The sequence below is a fragment of the Orcinus orca genome, chromosome 2 (assembly GCF_937001465.1).
Source record: "Orcinus orca chromosome 2, mOrcOrc1.1, whole genome shotgun sequence".
NCBI classification, from domain to species: domain Eukaryota; kingdom Metazoa; phylum Chordata; class Mammalia; order Artiodactyla; family Delphinidae; genus Orcinus; species Orcinus orca.
In genome coordinates, this window is record NC_064560.1 from 166,574,033 (window position 1) to 166,596,512 (window position 22,480).

The following is a 22,480-nucleotide window of genomic DNA, read 5'->3' on the forward strand; positions in this document are numbered from 1 at the left end:
AGGCAGCGATTGAAACTTGAACTAAAGCAGTGGCAGTGAGGCTGAAGAAAAAAGCCTCAGATTCAAGAAATATTATTTAAGAAAATAGAATCAACAATATTTGGTGATTTATTGGATATTTAAGGGAAGATGGAAAGGTTGACCTAGGTTTCTGCCTTGGGAATCTGAGTAGATTGTGTTGCTGTTAACCTAAAGAGGAGATACAAAACAAGGAATAAGTTTGAGAGGAAATAGGGTAAGTTTTGGACTTATTGAATTTGAGGTTCCTTTTAGATAACCATATATCCACTAAGCCATTGGGTAAATCAGCTTGTAACTCAAAAGAAAGATAATTCTGTCTTTCAGTTGATACTGAGATTTGTCATTATGCAAAAGTTAGCTGAGGCCATGCTAGTTAGTGGAATTGCCTAAAAGAGCTATATGAGATCATAATAGTGGCCCCAAACTGTTGCCTTGGGGAAGGCCCATCCTAGAAACAGAGGATAAATATACTCTTTTATTAGTTTAATTAATTAGCAGAAATGTTTTCAATTTTTTAGTAGTGACTTTTCTCTAAAGGAGTAGTGTTTTTCATTGTTTTTTTTTTTTTTTTTTTTCGGTACGTGGGCCTCTCACTGTTGTGGCCTCTCCCGTTGCGGAGCACAGGCTCCGGACGCACAGGCTCAGCGGCCATGGCTCACGGGCCCAGCCGCTCCGTGGCATGTGGGATCTTCCTGGACCGGGGCCCGAACCCGTGTCCCCTGCATCAGCAGGCAGACTCTCAACCACTGCGCCACCAGGGAAGCCCGTGTTTTCTTTTTAATTATAGAATTTTAACAGTTACTCCTCAAGAGATTCCTTGGAAAAAAACATGATTCATGGATGACATGTAATAGTGATTATTTTCCATCAGTTACTGTATCTAAAACAGCTTTAGAGAGTTTGAGGCCTGAGGCATAAAAAAATGTGAAATTGATTCTTCCTTTCAAAAGTGTTGGAAGAAAAACAGTCATAAAATATTTCAACATTTTTTGGCACCATTAGTATTTTCAGCTGATACTTTTTGTTTTGATTGGAGGAAATTTGAAACATCTGGTTGTAATGTTTATTTTATTTGGCTAGTATATGAGTAATTTTAAATTACCTAAATAGTACAATTGAGTCTAAATTTGAAATATACTCTTTGTAGTATACTATGTATAAATAAATATGCATGTTTACATTTACTATTAAAAAGATATGATTGGTTGATGAAGCATAATTCAGTTTTTGTCAGATGTGGTAATCTTTCACAATGTTTCTAGCACCAGAAATCATTATTTAGTTGATACACAGTTTGAATTAAGCATACATTTATAATTTACCGTAAATCACCTCATATTGAATGGCTGCTTGGCCAAAGCCTTAAGGGATAAAGAGCAAATACATTCCTAGCCCAATCACAACCATCTCTTCCACCCAATACCCTGAATTTTTATCATTATCAGTTCCTTTCTTTTATTTAGTTTTACTATATATGTATACATCCTTAAATATTACAATTTATTTTTGTTTCTCTTTGAACTTTGTATGAATTGAGTCGCATTGTATTCAATCTATTGTGCCTTGCTTCTTTTTTTCAATACTGTGAGATTCATCAGGTTGTTGTCTATAGCTAAGGTTTTTGGGGGGGGTTGTTTTTGGTTTATTTTTTTGTTTTATTTTTTGCTATAAAATAGTGCATTGTGCCACAAATTATTGAGACATCCTTCTGTTGAAGGATATTCAAGTTATTTCCATTTGGAACTATTATGAAAAATGATGCTATAAAATTCTTATAAAAATATCCTGTGTAAGAGTTTCTCTGAAATATATACTGAGGAATGGGATTCCTGAGTTTTAGTAATGTATATTTTCTGGATGAAATCAAACTGTTTTCCAAGGTAGTTAAGCCAATTTATACTGCCACTTGGCTGAATTTATTTAAAATAGATATATTTAAGTATTAACTCTTTAATATATGTGTAATTTATATTGGTGTAAATTTGTTTTTATTTACAAATGAGATGACTAAACTTTCATAATATTTTCCAAATGTATCTATTTCCCCAGCCCAATTTATTGAAAAACTCATCTTTTCCCCCTATGGTTTGAATTGCCTCATGTACCATGTATTAAATTTTCATATGCCTAGACACACACATACACATACACAAATCTCTCTTTTCCTGAACTGTTGTTCATTGATCTGTTTATCTGTTCCTTTGCTAGCACCATACTATTATGATTATAGTGCTTTCTTTGTATAGTAGGAAAGGTTGTATGTTGCTTTTCTTTTTTATTCTGTTGGCTCATGTATTAATTGCTCCAGATATTACACTGAGTTTGTCAAGTTCAAAAGTGTTCCTACTGAGAAGACTTCTGGTTCTAACCAAGGTGGAGTAGCCCTGTTCTGCCAAAATCTTTCCTCTCACAATTAAAAATCCCTGGACTTTTGTTTGTTTATATTAAAAAATAAACAAGCATAGAAAGACTCTGAAAGGTAGGAAGAAGAAATCAGACTGCCTTAGGACTTCAGGACTTGAGGAATGACATGGCACTGAGTTACCTGGGTTTCTTTTTGTCTCCCATTTTACCCAGCCTCCAACCTGGAACCACCAACAGGCAAAGAAAAGCACGTAGAAAAGCCTGTTCCCTCTTGCCAAGGGACCCAAGACAAGGGTGGACTAACAGAACAGAAAGCCTTTTTGGCATACCCTCCCTACTCCAGCCAAATGCCAATGAGAAAACTACTTAACTTCCCCAGAGTTTCAGCAGAGCCAAGAAGGGAGCTGATCTTCCACCTCACCCCTGCCACCTGACAGAAGCAGGTGGCAGATCTCTGAATTCCCTCTGCCAGTGGTGTTGGTGGGGTGATCAGGGAGCTATTCTTCCATCTCTCACATAGCAGGGTAGACAGTTCTCTGATTTCCCTGCCAGAATATGGTAGTGGGGACCAAGTAGGGAGTTGATATTCTATCACCAGCCCAGTAGAAACAGGTTATGCTCTGATTGCTCCTGCAGGGTAGTGTCAGTAGGGTCCAGTGATGAGCCGAGACTCCCCCAACCCAGCAGAAGTTAGACCAAGAGGCAGTGCAAGATAGGACTAGTCATCACTCTACTTCACCCCCCCTTTACTGTGTTAATGAGGCCTTTAAGGGAGATGACACTCCACTCTCATATACATCAACATCAGTGGAGATGTTACTGCACTCTCAGTATGAGTCAACCTTCTACTTCCCTTCCCCTCTCAGTGTTAACAGGGTCCAGCAGGGAGCTGAATATCTCATACTAACAACAATGTGGAGCAAGGTGATGCACCACTTTCACCAGAAAGGTTTCAGCAAGGTTAAGAGAAGAGTTAAACTTCTACCTTATTGTCTTCAATGAGGCAGTGGGAATCAGTGCTTCACTTCTGCCAGAGTGGTGTCAGTGGGACCCAGCAAGAAGCTGAACATATGGCCCTTATGCTACAAGTCAACAAGAGGACATCTTAAAAAGATTAAATAGGATTCAGAGTCTCATAATATCCAGAACGTCCTGGGAACAGTCAAAAGTCACTCATCATACCAAGATCAGTGAAAATCACAACTTGAATGAGAAGAAAACAGTGAACAGACACCAGTATGAAGAATAATCACATGTTGGAATTATCTGACAAGGATTTTAAAGCAACAGTCATAAAAATGCTTCAACAAGCTATTAGTAATTCTCTTGAAACAAATGAAGAAAATAGAAATTACAAAAAGGAACCAAATGGAAATTACAGAACTGAAAAGTACCGTCTCCAATATAAAACACTGAAGGTGGGCCGGGGGGTGTGGTGGCAGGGTGGGCAGTGACACCAGAAGGAAGCGGCACAACATTTTTCAAGTGCTGAAAGAAAGAACTACCCGTCACAAAGTCTACATCCAGTCAAATTATCCTTCAGGAATGAATGGGAAGCAGATACTCAGACAAAAGAAAAATAAAAGAATTTGTCACTAGGAAACCTATCCTGAAAGAATGGGTAAATAAATTCTCTAAAGAGAAAGGAAATGATAAGAGAAAAAGGCTTGAAAATTTAGAAAGGAGGAACAATGGCAGAATGGGTAAATAGATTAGCTGATCTTTTTTTATGATTTTCTTAAATCACATTTGAAGGTTGAAGCAAAAATTATAACACCATATGATGTGGTGCACAATGTATGTAAAGTAAATAATGAACATAATCATATTTAAAATGTGGGAGGGTAAAGGTGCCTAAGTGGAAGTAGAGTTTCGGTATTTCACTTGAAATGATAAAACGCCAATACCAGTAGACTGTTCTAAGTTACATCTGTATTTTGAAACACCAAGCAACCACAAAAGTATTTAAAATTGTGTACTCAAAAACACTGTAAGTTAAGATGGAATCCTAAAAAGTGCTCAAGTAATCCACAATAAGGCATGAAAAGAGAAACAGAAGATACAAGCATAAGATAAATAATAAAATGGCAGATTTAAATCCTGAGATATCAACAATTACCTTAAATAAATAATCTAAATATACCAATTAAAAGACAGAAATTGATGTAATGGATTTTTAGAAATGATCCAACATATGCCATTCTCAAGAAACTCATTTGAAAAACAATGACATAGGTAGGTTGAAAGTAAAAGGATAGAAAAAGATATACCATGAAAACACTAATTTTTAGGGACGAGGAAAGCTCTCAAGTCACTAATCTATATTTCTTCCTCAAGAAACTAGAAAAATAAGAGCCAGATATAGTCAGAGCAAGAAGAAGACAGGAGATACTTAAGAATTGGAATCAGTGAAATTGGGAACATTAAAATAACAGGGGAAAATCAAATAAAAGGCTGGTTTTTTAAAAACTCAATAAAATTAGTAAACCTCTTACTAGACTAATGAAACTAAAGAAGACACGATCACCTATATTAGGATAGGACAAAGACTATCGCTGCGTATCTTCTAGTCATTAAAAGGATAATTAGAAAGGGCTTTGAAAAACTATACTCATAAATTGGACAACTTAGAAGAAACGGACCACTTCCTCAAAACCCACATACTACCAAAACTAACCACAATGACATAGGCAATCTGCATAGTTGTATAACCATTAAAGAAATTAAATTTGTAATGAAAAAGCTCCTAATAAAGCTCCAGTCCTGGATGGTTTCATGGGAGAATTCTATCACACATTAAAGAAGAATTAATATCTATTTTACTCAGCTTTACTGAGTCATTTCCCACCTTGTTTTATGAGGCTAGTATTACATTGATACTAAAATCAGAAAAAGACACTACAAAAATGAAAACTGTAGACCAAGATCTCTTATGAACTTAAAATCCTCTACTAAATATTACCCAATCAAATCCAACAATGTATAAAAAATTATTATACACTACTACTAAGTGGGATTTATTTGAGGTAAAAACTTGTTCAACATTGGAAAAACAATCAATGTAATCTATCATATCTACAAGCTAAAAAAGAAAAATTATATGGTCATATCAATTGATGCAGAAAAGGTGTTTGACAAAACCTAAAACCCGTTCTTGAAAAACCTCTTAACAAAATAGGAATGGGGCGGGGGGAAACCTCCTGAACTTGATATAGAACATCTACAAAAAATTAGAGCTAACAATATACTTAATGGTGAAAGAATGAGTGCCTTCCTCTTAAGATCAGGAAAAAAGCAATGTTGTCCGCTCTCACTACTTTCCTCCAACCGAGCACTAGAAGTTCTCAGTAGCACAGGAAGGCAAGAAAACGTATTAAAAGGCACAAAGATTGGAAAGTAAGAAATAAAACTCCCTATTTGCAGATCACATGATTGTCTATGTAGAAAAAAGTATCTAGAGAAAAACTGCAGCTAATAAGTCAGTTCAGTTAATTTGGGGGATATAAGATCAACATCAAAAAGGTCAATTTGATTTTTATATAATTACAACAGTAGGAAGCTGAAATTTAAAACAATACCATTTACAATTACTTCAAATAAAATTAAATAGGTCGCACTTAAGAACACACATATCTGTATGTTTAAAACTACAAAATGCTGAAGAAATAAAAGGACACTTAAAGAAATGGACAGACATACCATGTTCATGGATGGAAAGATTAAACATAGTAAGGGTGTCATTGTTCTCCAAATTGACATATAGGTTTATGCACTTTCTATTAAAAAACCCAACAAGTTTTTTTTATGACATACAATTACATAAATTTATTTTAAAATTATATGGAAAGGCATAGGTTCTAGAATAGCTAAAACAATTTCGAAAAAGAATAAAGGGAAGGACTAGCTCTACCCAATGATAAGGTTTACTGTTAGCTACAGTAATCAAGATAGTGTAGTATTGGCAGATAGATAGATAATATCAATGAAACAGAATGTATAACCAGTAAGTAGACTCACACAAATATGTCCATTTGATGTTTAATAAAGCTACAAAAGTACTTCAGTGGATAACCTTTTCAACAAATGATGCTGGAATAGTTGGGCGTCCATAAGCAAAAAAATTAACCTCACCCATTTTATACCTCTTCTATAAAAATTAACTCAAAATGGATTATAGATTTAAATATAAAACAAAAGCTGTTAAAAGAATAAAAGGACAAATGTTCAAGACCTATGGTTAGGCAAAGAGTTTATGTCCTATTGTTTGTTTCCTACTATAAATGGAATGCTTTCTCTCTTTTATTTTTATTTTAACCCCTCCTCATCTTTTTTTTAACTGAAGTATAGTTTACAGTGTTGTGCCAATCTATGCTGTACAGCAAAGTGACTCGGTTTTATGCATATATGCATTCTTTTTTAAATATCCTTTTCTATTATGGTTTATCCCAGGAAATTGGATATAGTTCCCTGTGCTATACAGTAGGACTGTGTTGTTTATCCATTCTAAATGTAGTAATGGTTTGTATCTACCAACCCCAAATTACCAGTCCATCCCTCTCTCTCCCCCTCTTCCCCTTGGCAGCCACAAGTCTTATCTCTATGTCTGTCTGTTTCTGTTTTGTAGAATAGGTTCATTTGTGCCATATTTTAGATTCCACATATAAGTGATATCATATGGTATTTGTCTTTCTTTTTCTGACTTCACTTAGTGTGGTAATCTCTAGTTGCATCCATGTTGCTTCAAATGGCATTATTTTGTTCTTTTTTATGACTGAGTAGTAGTCCATTGTATATATATACCACATCTTCTTTATCCATTCATCTGTTGATGGACATTTAGGTTGTTTCCACATCTTGGCTATTGTGAATAGTGCTGCTATGAACTTAGGGGTGCATGTATCTTTCTGGATTATAGTTTTGTCCAGAGTAGGATTGCTGGATCATATGGTAATTTTATTTTTAGTTTTCTGAGGAACCTCCATACTGTTTTCCATAGTGGCTGCATCAATTTGCATTCCCACCAACAGTGTAGGAGTAACCCCTCCTCATCTTGATGGAAATTTCACTCTGGGTAGATGTGGCATCGAGTATGGGGCTTCCTCTCCCCTCAGCTCCCAATTAAGGGTTATGGTATCTCTCCAAGATGGGCAGGCCTTCATCATTTCTCATGCCTCCAACTCTGAATTGCAGAGGTTAGATTCCTGATGAATGCAGTCGAAAGTCAGGGGCTCCCTTCCTTTACCCAGCCCCCATTCATAGGAGGGTAGCTCTAGTCCTGATGCAGCACACTGAGAATACTGGAGGCCTCATCATCCTCACTCCAGCTTGCTCATAGGGCAGAACATCCACATTAGGAGAGGCAGCCCAAGCAGACCAAAGGCTACACAGCACTTGGAACAGTGGCTTAAAGATTTTATCCAGGGTAGTCCATAAGAATATATTACTCTTAAGCTATTCCCAAAGGAAAGACCTTATTTGAAACAATGTGGGGAAGTTCAAGCCTGAGGTCACTCTCAAAAACAATGGATATTTTGGTGGTAAACAATTCAGAGTAGGCTGATAATCTCTCTAAAAGAGCAAGAAGCTAAATTAGTTTATCAGACTGAACCTGGGAGAAAGTCAGCTAAAAAGAATCCTTGGATCAGAACAAACCTCAAAGATGAAATGAAAATCTACCCTGTCTGAATTTAATTGATCAGACTGTGGAGCAACGTATGTCCCCAGGCATTGTTCATCACAGCAGTATCATTAGTGGAGCATAACAGCTGGATGTGCCAGCAAAGAGGCAAAAAGCTTAACAGATCAAGGAAAGAAAAGAGGCAGTTGAAGAAACCCCTACTAAAACCACTGTCTTCCCAAGGTGACTTTGTGTATGCCTTGGCTGTACCCTCTGAGGAGCAATATCAGAAGTTTCATACAGGGTGGAAATAGTCTTTTTAAAGTAGCCTAGCTGATTTCAGTAAACAAATAAATAAACAACAAAGCTCTGAAGAGAGGGAAGGGTGTCAGTATCCCAGGTTGCTACAGTATATTATATAACATGTCCAATTTTCAACAAGTATTTTAAGACACACAAAGAATAGGAGAGTGTGACCATACACAAGAAACAAAGCAGACAACAGAAACTGCCTGTGAGAGGTCCTAGATATTGAATTTAACAGATTTCAAAGCAGTCTATTTAAATACGTTTTTAGAAAAAGAAACAAATCTTCTAGGAAGCCATATTGAAAGAAGGAAAGAAGCCATGATGACAGTGTCTCATCAAATAGAGACTATCAATAGAAATATAAATTATTTTTTAAAAGAACCAAATGAAAATTCTGCAGTTGCAAGTATAATAATGAAATGGAAGATTTGCTAGTGGGGCTCACTCAACAACTGTTCTGAGTTGACAGCAGACTTAAAGACAGGCAAATGATCAGAACCTCAGACAAAGGTGAAACACCATTAAGCACACCAGCATATGGTAATGGGAGTACAAGGAGATAAAAGAGCACAAAAAATATGTCAAAAAATAATGGCTGAAAATTTGCCAAATTTAATTATAAACATTAATGTACACATCCAAGAAGCTCCACCAATTCCAGGTAAGATAAACTAAAATAGATCCATACCCACGCACCTGGTTTTAGTAAGTTCAGGCTGCTATAACAAAGGGCTCATATACGACAAAAGTTATTTTTAACAGTTCTGGAGGCTAGAAGTCCGTGGTAATGGTGTCAGTATGGTCAGTTTCTTATGAGGACCTTCTCTGGGTTGCAGACAGCTTTCTTCCCATTCCTCACATGAGAAAGAGAGCTAGCTAGCTCCCTGGCCTTTTGTTATAAGGGCATTAATTCCATTCATAACGAATTCACCTTCATGACCTAATTACCTCCTAAAGACCCCACACCTACCAAATACCATCACATTGTGATTACAGTTTCAACATAGGAATTTTGGTGGGACACAGACTTTCGTTTCATACCACATATCATAGTAAAAGTGCCAAAAGACAAAGATAAAAAGTTTTATAAAAGTTATAAAAAGTTTTCACCAAAAAGAAGTGAACTTGATAAAATTAACATCTGACTTAACATCAATAAAAATGGAGGCCAGTAGTATGACACATTCAAAGTACTGAAAGAAAAAAAAACCTGTCAACAAACCAAGGATCTTGTATCCAGGAAAACTATCTTTCAAAATTGAAAATGAAATACACTCCCAGGTAAACAAAAACTGAGAGAATTTATTGCTAACAGATTCACCTTGCAATAAATACTGACGAAAATTCTTCAGGCCGAAGACAAGTGGCTACATAAAGTAAATGCACACACAGAAAGAGCACTGGTAAAGGTAATTATGTAGTTATAAAAGACATTATAGATGAATGTTCTTTGTCCTTTCCTCTCATTACTGATTTGAAAAGCAATTGTATAAGACAATACATATACAACTTTTTTGCTGAGCCAATAATATATAGAAATGTAATATATTTGAAAATAACAAAACAAAAAAGGTAGGTTGGAGAGCAAAGCTGCATTAGAGTAAGTATATAACACCAGATGAAATCTTGAACCACAGGAACAAATAGAACCAGAAATAGTAAATAAGAAAGTTAATATCAAAAACTCTATAAATATTTACTTGCCCTCTTACTTTTCTTGGCTTCTTCAATAAACATAAATTATATAAAATCTTAATTATAGCAAATTGTTGAATTTGATGCATGATGTATTTGTATGTACAAAAACATATATATATATATGTAACGTGGATAACAATAGCACAAAAAGGAAAGATGAGAGACTAGAACTATGTAGGAGTAATGGTTCTATATCTCATGAAATTAAGTTAATAAACTCTAAAGTAGATTTTGATAAGATACATATAGTAAACCCTAGAGCAATCACTAAGGAAATAGCTCTAAAACATATATAGTATTTAGTTTATATATATATATCTATCCTTTTGAGAATGTCTCACATATTTGTTTTGTCCTGTTTGTTCATTCTTTTTACTTTCTCTACATCAGTTTTTACTTTTTTGTTTATTTGTCTTTGAATTTAATATTCTGTGTTCTGCTGCATTTTTCCTTTTGACCTGTGTTTACATTCTTCAATCCTAATAAACCTACTCATTTAGATCTAAATTTCAGATATTGTAAGTTTTATGTCCTAGTATGTCCATTTAATTTTTTATAGATTCCATTTCCTGGTGTAATTTTCCATCATTTTTTCTGTTTTATTTATCTCTCTTCTATTTTCTTGAATATATTAATCATAGTTTACTTTAAAATTCTTGTCTGCAAACTCCCCATGCATCTCTTGTGGGGTTTTTCATCTGTGTTTTCTTTTTAATATTGTGCCGTATTTTCTTACGTACCAAGTAATTTTTATAAATATATTTCCTGTGTAAAACAGTCATATTGGTTATAGCTGATTTATCATCCATCATACTGTCTCCCTTTCTACTGATAGGTAGAAAATATGAGAAAGTGATCACTCCAATTCAGTCAAGAATTTTGCTGGGTTAGAGCTGAGTTGAGAATATAGTGGGTTTTCATCCTTCCTTCCTGTTACAATAGGAGATTTAGCTTTGATAGTCTTAGGTTCCAGCCTAGCTCTCTTGCCTCCAGCCTAACCAATATAAGCCTCAAAAACTGGCAGATATCTTGAAGTGGAAACTTTCATTGTTCTTTGGTCAGCCTTCCCCAGCAGATCTTTCTTTCTTAAGCACCATGAAGAATGCAAAGGATTTCACTCTGCCTTTCATAAGCTTTTTGTCTAGCTTTGCAGGCTTATGTACAACACTGCAATCCACAATTGTTCCAAAGGAAAAAACAGCCATGTGTTTAAGTCTATTCAAGTTTCCAGTTTCTAAATGTCTAAAAGCTTTCTGGTTTCTTTTCCTCCCAGCAGAGGATCTCTGCCTGGAAAAGCTGATGGTCAGCCCTGTGACCAAAATCAGCAAATATCCCCAGTGTAGATGGGTGCGGTGGGTAAGAAAAGCTACAGATTATCAGTTTAACTTAGAAAAGTTTCCCCATTTCTAAAATCTTATTTTGTCTAATTTATTGGTTCTGTAGCTTTTCAGTGTCTTTTAAAAAGTAGGATTTTTGTAATTATTTGATTGTCTACTCATTATGGTATGTAAGTATTGACGTGCTATGATCTACTGCACTCTGCCCAAAAGCAGAACTCTGGCATTATATTTTTAACTGATTATTGCTAGGAAACATTGTTATTATATCTAGTAGTTTTTCGGTTGATTGACTTAAATAAACTTCAGTAAAGTGAAATCACAAAGTCACATCCTTTTGCCAGGATTGTGTTTTGTTTGTTTGTTTAATGTTCAGCGTATCAGGCACTGTGGTAATTGCTTAAAAACTACTAACTCATTTTAATCCTCATAACAAACATATGAGGTGGGTACTATTATTGTTACTATTCATAAGTGAGGAAAATGAAGCAAAGATCATTAAGTGATTTGTCCAAGGTCACACAGCAAGTAGTGGTGGAGCCAGGTTCAAGCCCAGATTCTGGATTCTTTTATGGTAATGAGAATTAGTAGTAGCTTAGATACAAGACATCATTCACCCAATCTTTCTACGTGAATACAGCAGACCCATTGAGGAAATGTTTACTTCAATATTTGTTACTTTGTTTTATTTTAGAAGATGTTGGAAATAGGAGTTTATTAATTTATTTATTTTTGCTGCGTTGGGTCTTCGTTTCTGTGCGAGGGCTTTCTCTAGTTGTGGCAAGTGGGGGCCACTCTTAATCGCGGTGCGCGGGCCTCTCACTATCGCGGCCTCTCTTGTTGCGGAGCATAGGCTCCAGACGCGCAGGCTCAGTAGTTGTGGCTCACGGGCCTAGTTGCTCCGCGGCATGTGGGATCCTCCCAGACCAGGGCTTGAACCCGTGTCCCCTGCATTAGCAGGCAGATTCTCAACCACTGCGCCACCAGGGAAGCTCAATATTTGTTACTTTTTGATACCCCTTCTCTTAATTGGATTGTTATTCTTAAATCTCTCATTTGCCCTTTTATTTATTCAATAATAATTTATTTAGCATTTGTTTCTTCTGTACTTAAACTCACTTGGTTATCTCATCCAGTTTCATAGCTCTTGTTTCAGTTCTGTTTCCTAAAATAAACTTTTTAATGAAGTATAATATTCTATATGAGTTGTACATAAAAGTCACAAATCGTAAGTGTAAAACTTGTTAAATTATCACAAAGAGAACACATCTGAGTAACCCACAGCTAAAGAAATACAGTATCACCAGCATCCCAGAAATCTCCCTATGCCCCCTTCCAATCACTACACCTTCCCTCTTCCTCAAAGGTAATTACTATCTGATTTCTGTCACCATAAATTATCTTTACCTGTATCAAACTTTATAGCAATGGATAATTGCTGTGCTTTTTGTTTTATTAAATGTACAATTTAGTTATCCATTCTTTTGATGAAGGATATTTGGGTTGTTTCCAGTTAGGGGCTGATATGAATAATGCTGCAATAAACAGTCTTGAACATGTCTTTTGGTGCACATATATACACATAATCTCATTAGATATCCACCTAATAGACAAGCTAGATGTGACCTAGAGATACTGGATCGTAAGGTATATAAATGAATAATTTCACTAGATTCTGCAGTTTTCCCAAGTACATGTATGCATTTATATTCTCTTTAGCATTTTAGGAGAACTCCACTTAACTTCACATTCTCACTAACATTTTGTATTGTCAGTCTTTTTTCATTTAATTATTTCAGAGAATTGTGACCAAAAATGTTTCCAATATATGTATTTCTCTAGTAAATAACTAATGATATTGAGCATATTTTCATATAATTTGGATATCCTCTTTTGTGAAATGACTGTTCGTGTGTTTTGTGTTTTAAAAGTTAGGTTAGCTGTCTTTTTCTTCTTTATAGTAGGCATTACCTATGTGTTCTGGATGAGTCCTTTGATATGTGTATTACACATTTATTCTCGCAGTCTGTTGCTTCCCTTTTTACTCTCTTAAAAGTGTCTCTGACAAATAGAAATTCCAAATTTTTATGTAAGTCAGCTTGTCAACCTTTTCAGTTATAATTAGTGAAGAAATATTTGTTGATTAAATGAATGATCCTGAAGATTTCAATGTCTTGTGCAAGAGACAGTCTTATTCATTATAAAATGTAATTTTTATGTTAAATATGTATACTAAAACTTTTAGAGCACAGAGGGGACAGTGACTAATTTTGGCTTAGAGGGTAAAGGAATTCTTCATGAAGAATATGATGAGAAGGGCTTCTAAAGCAAAAAAAAAAAAGTGAGCAAAGACACTATATATGAATAAACAGTTGGTTTTTAAAATAAATTTATTTATTTATTTTGGCAGCGTTGGGTCTTCGTTGCTGCACGTGGGCTTTCTCTAGTTGTGGCGAGTGGGGGCTACACTTCATTGCGGTGCGCGGGCTTCTCATCACGGCGGTTTCTCTTCTTTGTGGAGCACAGGCTCTAGGCGCATGGGCTTCAGTAGTTGTGGCTCACGAGCTGTAGAGCGCAGGCTCAGTAGTTGTGGCGCACGGGCTTAGTTGCTCCACAGTATGTGGGATCTTCCCAGACCAGGGATCGAACCCATATCCCCTGCATTGGCAGGGGGATTCTTAACCAATGTGCCATCAGGGAAGCCCTAAACAGTGTTTTTGAGAAATGCAAGTTTGTCTAAAGTCAAGGGATTATTAAGAATAACTTTAGGAGATGACAATGGAATGTTAAGTTGCTGGAGTCACATTGTAAATGATTTGTATGTCTTAGGGAGGGAAACTTGAAGATTTTGAAAAGAGACATTTTTTCAGGTATATTTCAGAGGATTTGCTATCCTTAGCAAATGGATTGGAAGGAGGTATAGGGGCAGAATACTTAGGATGCTCTATACCAATCTAGATGAATGATGATAAAGGCAAGGCTCATGTCTTTCCAACAGTAATGGAAAATATGGGAGGTACATCACAGTGGTTAATAAAACAGACTCTGTATCTTAATTGGATTGTGACCATGCCTGTATCTTAACCATTCTGTGTTTTCCTAAAAATATGGATAGAACAAACCAGCCTTTGTTGGATTACAAAACCTGCTGTTGTTATTTTGAGGATGAAATGTTTATAAAGTACTTAGCACAGTGCCTGGTACATAGTGAGCACACAGTAAATGGCACCTATGTGATATGATCCAAGTAGACTTGAGAAGTGAGGAGTAGAAATAGACTGATTCAGGTTTTTAGCTTAGACAATGTCATGGAAGATAGTGCCAATCCCTGAGGTCAGGAATTAAAAGGAAAAAATCATATTTGGGAGGACTAATGAATGTTGGGGGTCTTTAAGGCATATAGGTAAGAATCTAAAACTGGGAATTTATTCACTTCCGAATGCAATTAATTTAGTGTTTTTGTCTGGTTTGTTCAGTGTTGATGATTTTCATCTCTCTTCTTTTCTGGTACTATTCACTTAATTGAGAGCACCTTTTTCTATGTTATATTCTCCTCAGGATAAGGGCATCCCAGAGGAATGATGAAAAAAAGTATTTATTTAAAATATTAGAAATATTATATTGCTGTAAGTTTTCTCTCTACCATATTTCTGATCATTTAGTCCCTTAAGGGGGAAAAAAAAAAACAGACCTTGCATTACCATTGTGCAATGTAATTTTCCTCTCAATATCAGAACAATCTGATCTGGTAAAATGAGTTGTTCTTGGCTCTCTTTGAAAAGATAGTTTAAGCCTACCTCTCTTCTATTTTCGCTGCCTATAGATAGATCAGTGTTTTATTGTTCCTCTTACTAATTATTATTAATATCTTTACACAGAGGTCTTGGCAAAAATTCCATCCAAATACTATATATAACCTTACTAAAATGAATTTCCTCTGCTCTTCTTTACTAATAAACATATAAATTATATTGTAACATCTTAAAAATATTTTTTGCCACTGATATTCTTATTGAAAACTAAACCATAGTGATGGTTATTACTATTAAAGTTACTGAAAATCAGACCTTTTATATTCCACATATGGCTAAATATCAGTGAATAAAATTGTTTTGAGATAACTTTTGTTAAGGAGATTTTTAAATAGCATTAAATTAATTAAATAATAGGTGTTATCTATGCCCAATTATTTACCTAGCTATATTCAGCCTGGAATAAAATGTTCAAAGGAGAACCACATCATATACAAAACTTTGTCAGAGGCATATCATTGACGTTTGAAAGAAGGTGATGTAATTTAAAAAATTCTTTTATGTCCTACTCATTATAAAATTTGAATATGAAGATGGATTCTCACACAAAATTTTGGTATATGCATAAGTCAGTAATAAATAATGTGGTTTAATCCATGGAAACAACCTAAATGTCCATCGACAGATGAATGGATAAAGATGTGGCACATGTATACAATGCAATATTACTCAGCCATAAAAGGAATGAAATTGAGTTATTTGTAATGAGGTGGATGGGCCTAGAGTCTGTCATACAGAGTGAAGTAAGTCAGAAAGAGAAAAACAAATACCGTATGCTAACACATATATATGGAGCCTGGAAAAATGGTACTGATGAACCTAGTGGTAGGGCAGGAATAAAGATGCAGACGTTGAGAACAGACTTGAGGACATGGGGGGGAAGGGGAGGCTGGGGTGTAGTGAGAGAGTAGCATTGACATATATACACTACTAAATGTAAAATAGATAGCTAGTAGGAAGCTGCTGCATAGCACAGGGAGATCACCTCCATGCTTTGTGACCTCCTAGAGGGCTGGAATAGGGAGGGTGAGAGGGAGGCTCAAGAGGGAGGGGATATGGGGATATATGTATGCATATAGCTGATTCACTTTGTTGTACAGCAGAAACTAACACAACATTGTAAAGCAATTATACTCCAGTAGAGATGTATTAAAATGAAAATGAAACAAAATAAATCTCTTCTGCATTTAGGTTGCAAATTAAACCAAAATTTCAAATACTTAAAAAAAATGTGCTTTGACCAAGTATCTTTGCTTTCTTAATAGTTTTATATTGTGTGTGTATGTGCATCCATGCACATACAAACAGGCACTTATTTTTTAAGTTCCTGTTGTGTACTCAGAATTATAGTAGATGTTTTTCATGTCCTTGCTTACCTTACTCCTCTTAACAGTGGTCCAGCTTTCAAAGAATTTCACTAACTTGCCTATGGATATAAAGCTAGCAAATCGACTAGAACTGAAACAGGCACCCAGGTCTGTCTTGCCTCCAAGCCTGTTCCCTTTCTATTACCTTTTCTTCTACCCCAATGGCTCACAGTTAGAAAACTTATAAAGGTAAATAGTGTTGTTTATAGATGTGAAAAACTAAAAGCAGCAAAAATATTTATCCATAGGGTTTTTAAATTAAAATATATAGACTATTTTATGTAGATTTAAAAATCATTTTAGTGAACTTACTAATGATATATTGTCAAACTGAAAAATCAAGTTAATAGCACAGGTGTGTGTGTTTATATATGGAAATTTGTATAGAAGGATGATTAGCAAGTTTTAAATGGGTTATCTCTGGTAAAATGTTGGTGATTTTCAATTCTTTATACGTCTTTATTTTGATTGAATTATTTTTGTCTTTTTTTCAGTAAGCATGTATGTTTAGAATCATGAAAATCACTAAGACTGTTCTCATTTGGCACCCAAAAATTAAAAGTGGTACAAAAATAGGAACAGGTTAAAATACAAAACATTTATTTTTTTCACCAACGGTCATTTCTAGAACCTAGTTTGTAATTGTATAACAGATGATACGTGTAATCAAACTTCTCTCACATAGCCATTTCTTTTTTTTTCATATTGCCTATTCTACAGCAGTGAGTAGAATGACTTTAAATGCCAGACCCATAGAGGTGGCATTAAATTTTATTGATAAATAAAATAATAAGCATTTAAACTGCTTTGAGAGGAAGCTCTATTCCAGTATAGCATAGTAGTTCCTATTAGAAGCCCCCTATTAGAAGCCCCTGTTGTTTTCATAAATAACAATTATAAAGTCTGGACCAAAAAAACCCCATAACTACCTGAAAGCACTGGAGAGTGACCAAGAGCAAGTAGATTCTGACATTTGGAAGAAGGCACTAGTTGAGTATTCCATTTTTATAACACTTAACCCCAGAATAGGCCCCAGTTTGGCCTAGCTGGCAGCTGAAATCTGTAGGCTTACTGGCTGGAAAAACAGAGTTTGGGCAGCCACAGCTGCTTTAAAGTGATGGGGGTACTACATCACACTGGTCAGAATGGCCATCCTTAAAATCTACAAATAACAAATGCTGGAGAGGGTGTGGAGAAAAGGGAACCCAGCTACACTGTTGGTCGGAATGTAAATTGGTGTAGCCACTGTGGAAAACAGCATGGCAGATCCTCAAAAACTAAAAATAGAGTTGCCGTATGATCCAGTAATCCCACTCCTGAGCGTATATCCAGACAAAACTACACTTCAAAGAGATACGTGCACCCTTATGTTCATAGCAGCACTATTCACAAGCCAAGACATGGAAACAACCTAAATGTCCTTTGACAGATGAATGGATAAAGAAGATGATGTACATATACACAGTGGAATACTACTCAACCATAAAAAGAATGAGATAACGCTATTTGCAGCATTACATGGATGGACCTAGAGATTATCATACTAAGTAACGTCAGTCAGAAAGAGAAAAACAAATACCATATGACATCAATTATATGTGGAACCTAAAATATGATACAAATGAACTTATTTACAAAACAGAAACAGACTCACTGATATAGAAAACAAACTTATGATTACTAAAAGGGAAAGAGGGTGGGGGAGGGATAAATTCGGAGTTTGGGATTAGCAGATACAAACTACTGTATATAAAATAAACCACAAGGTCCTACTGTATAGCACAGGGAACTATATTTAATATCATGTAATAAACCATAATGGAAAAGAATATAAAAAGAAAAGTGAGTGGGGAAATCCTGGAAAAGATAGAGCCAAAGAGAGGCGCCTCAAATTCTGTAAAAAAGCTCCCTAGATCTCTGGCTGACATCTGAACCATGAGTAAACTATTGTCAGCACAGCTAAGGCTAAAGGAATTGAATTAAATTTTGGATTGCCGTCCACTGCAGAACAGACAGTTTTCAGTTAGGTCTACCCAAGTCATCTGCTTCTTGAAATAGAAAGAAATCCACGTTCTTCAGAATAATATAACAAAACTTAGTATCTCTTCAACATATCATTCAATCATGTACAGGATGCAATCCAAAATTATTTAACATACAAAGAAATAAAAAAATGTGACCCATTTTCAAGAGGGCAATCAACTGATATTAACCCCAAGATGACCCAGCTATTGGCATTAACAGACAAAGATTGTTAAAGCAGTTACTATATCTAGGCTCAGTGATTAAAGAAAACATGCTTGTAATTAATGAAGAGACATGAAATCTTAGCCCTAAAATAGAGACTATTAAAAAGAACCAAATGAAAATTTTAGAACTGAAAAATACAATAGCTAAAAAGTGTTTTGAGAGTATCTTTTTATCTTTAATTCAGGGTCTCACATGAGCTAATTTAAGAATGATGGCAATCAGACCATGTAATAAATGCATAGAGTTATTAAATAAAACTTTACAGCATGTTGGATTCACTTTCAAACCAACAGAATTCATGCCTAGTTATTTGTGTTTGGAAGGTTTTGGTATTGTTTGTTAGTGGAACTGTACTGTGGAAATGTAGAATAAAAGGAAAACTGGAAAATATTCACAGTTTTTACTCTGAAAAATCATCTTTGGGTATGAGACAGAGATCATGCTAAAGGTAACACACTGTTTTACCTTGGCAAATTTCTTATGTAATATAGCATATCTATTTAGAATTAATAGTGGATAGTAGAACAGCTAGTGTTAGAGCTTCAAGCTCCCACCCCTCCACAGAAACACTATAAAGCAAGCAGAAACTTATTGGAGAGGATCAAGATGGTGGAGTAGGAGGATGTGGAGCCCACCTCCACCCACAGACACATCAAAAGTACACCTACATGTGGAAGAATTCTCACAGAAAACCAACTGGAAACTAGCAGATCTCTTATACAATGAAAGCTTCAAGAAAGATAGCCATGTAAATGGGTAGGATGCGGGAAAAAAGGGATCAGGATGGGATCATCGCCACTGGGAGGGATCTGTGATGGAGGGAAGGCCCACGTGGGCAGCCCCTTGCCCTGGGGAGCCCCATTGCCTGCTGGGATGACTGCCAGGATACACAGAGGAGCTGATGGGGCCAGGACTCTGCTTGCAAGGAGTGAGCTCATGCTGGCTTGATAGCAATCAGGATAGAGAGAGATCTACGCTGACAGCTGCCATCTTGCTACGCTTCCTAGCCCAAAACCTGCACCAGCCAGGGTTACTAGTATGCACAGAGGCTAGGTACTGAATCTCAGAGGGAAGGGCCCTGGGAGAGGACTCAGTCTAGGTGCATGGAGACAGCCTGGAGGCCTTGGGGGCATAGTCCAGACCAAATCTCAGAGCCTATTGTCAGTGTGTGCACAGGGACAGGCCACAGGTCCTGAATCAGAGCCACGGTTAACACTCAGGTGGGTGGGTACGGGTTAAGCAACCACAGAGTTTGTTGGTGCACACACCAGGTGGCACCACAGAAATTCACGTCTCGGGTTGACAGCCTCTGGGGAGGAGTACACAAGTGGTTAATTTTCCAGCAGGAGCACACCAGTTCTGCTCATCCTACACCAGTACTTGGAGCCAGATCTGGGGTGACAGGTCTTGGGAGAGGCCTGCCACAGAAGCAACCCAGGTCCCAGGCCACAGCATAACCAACTCAATTCCTGCAGTGACAGCACCCTGGCCCCCAGCACCAGCCTAGCACCAGGTCTGGGATGAACACAACAGAGAAAGGGATGCAACCTTGGGCTGCTTCTAGGCAAAACCACAGATGCCTGCACGGGCAGCAGATAGGTTTGCTGTGACCACATGGGCCTCACTTGCTTCAGCACTCACCTCCTTTGGGACAAATCATGCACTTAAAGGCAGTGGAACCTTATAAAACCCAACCCTCAGGAGTTCTGCTCCAACTGGGAAGCAGACCCTGCCCTCCACAGGGCTGTGAGCAGAGAGGAGGCCCCACCTAACATCCAGTGCAGGCTCTGAAAACCATAACACCAATCACACCCCCTATCAAGGGAATAATGGCAAGCACACTCTGAGGAAAAACGTGGCTGGCATCCATACCAAAAACACCCCTTGCATCAAAAATATTGGACTCACACAGTCTACACAGGGACGCTCCCACATAAAAACACCCCTTCAAGATCACAGTAGATAACTGTTTTTCCTAAATTCATAGAGACAGAGAAAGTTAAGTAAAATGAAAAAGCAGAGGAATTAATCCCAATTAAAACAAGAGAAATCCCCTGAAAGAACAAATAATGAAATGTCTCACCAGTCTACAAGACCCCGAGTTCAAAAAGGAGGTAATAAAAATACTAAAGAAATTAAGAAAGATTATCAATAGAAATGCAGGTTATTATAACAAGGAACTAGAAACTATAAAGAGGAACCAATCAAAATTAGAAAACTCAATTGCCAAAATAAAAACCAATCTAGAAGCACTGAATAACAGAATAAATAACACAGAAGAACAAATAAGTGATCTGGAAGATAGAATAATGGAAATCACCCAATCAGAACAGCAGATAGAAACATGAAAAAAAAATTAACATGTGAGATCTATGGGATAATATAAAGTGTGACACCCTACCCATGATAGGGGTTCCAAAAGGTGAAGGGGGGATTAAAAACGTATTTGAGGGCTTCCCTGGTGGCGCAGTGGTTGAGAGTCTGCCAGCCGATGCAGGGGACATGGGTTCGTGCCCCGGTCCGGGAAGATCACACACGCTGCAGAGTGACTGGGCCCGTGAGCCATGGCCACTGAGCCTGCGCGTCCGGAGCCTGTGCTCCACAACGGGAGAGGCCGCAACAGTGAGAGGCCCGCGTACCGCAAAAAAAAAAAAAAGTATTTGAAGAAATTATGGCTGAAAACTTCCCAAACCTAAAGAAGGAAACAGATGTCCAGGTACAGGAAGCACAGAGGATACCAAACAAGATGAATCCAGACAAACCCCACCAAGACATCATAATTAAAATGGCAAAAGTTAAAGAGAGGATTCTAAAGGCAGCAAGAAAAAAACAAAGAATCAATTACAAAGGAACTCCCATAAGGCTATCAGTTGATTTTTCTGCAGAAACTTTGCAGGGCAGAAGGGAATGACATGATATATTCAAAGTCCTGAAAGGGAAAAGCCTGCAGCCTAAGATAATCTGCCCAACAGATTATCATTTACAATAGAAGGAGAGGTAAAGAATTTCTCAGACAAGATCATTCTTTAACACCATTCTCAAAAATAAGCTCAAAATGGATTAAAGACCTAAATGTGAGACCAGACACTGTAAAACTCCTAGAGGAAAGCATAGGCAAAGCACTCTTTGACATAAATCACAGGAATATCTTTTTCGATCCTTCTCCCATAATAACGGAAATAAAAACAAAAGGAAACAAGTAGGACCTAATTAAACTCAAAAGCTTTTGCACAGCAAAGAAAACCATAAACAAAACGAAAAGACAAACGACAGATTAAGAGAAAATATTTACAAATGATGTGGCCAATAAGAGATTGGTCTCCAAAGTTTACAAACAGCTTATGAGACTTAATATCATCAAACAACCCAATCAAAAAATGGGCAGAAGACATAAATAGACATTTCTCCAAAGACATACAGCTGGCCAAGAGGCACATGAAAAGATGTTCAGCATCACTAATTAATAGAGAAATGCAAATCAAAATTACAATGAGATATCACCTCACACCAGTCAAAATGGCTATCATCAAAAAGTCTACAAACAATAAATTCTGGAGAAGGTGTGGAGAGAAGGGAACCCTCCTACACTGTTGCTGGGAATGTAAATTGGTACAGCTACTATGGAGAACAGTATGGAGGTTCCTTTAAAAAATAAAAATAGAGGTACCATATGACTTTGTAATCCCACTCCTGGGCATTTATCCA

General features: G+C 36.6%; 1 protein-coding gene across 16 annotated transcripts in view; it reads left to right on the plus strand.

Moving 5' to 3' along the window:
* GPHN (gephyrin) overlaps positions 1 to 22,480 on the plus strand; it is a 621,731-nt gene that overhangs the window by 221,906 nt on the left and 377,345 nt on the right. The window lies entirely within an intron of this gene.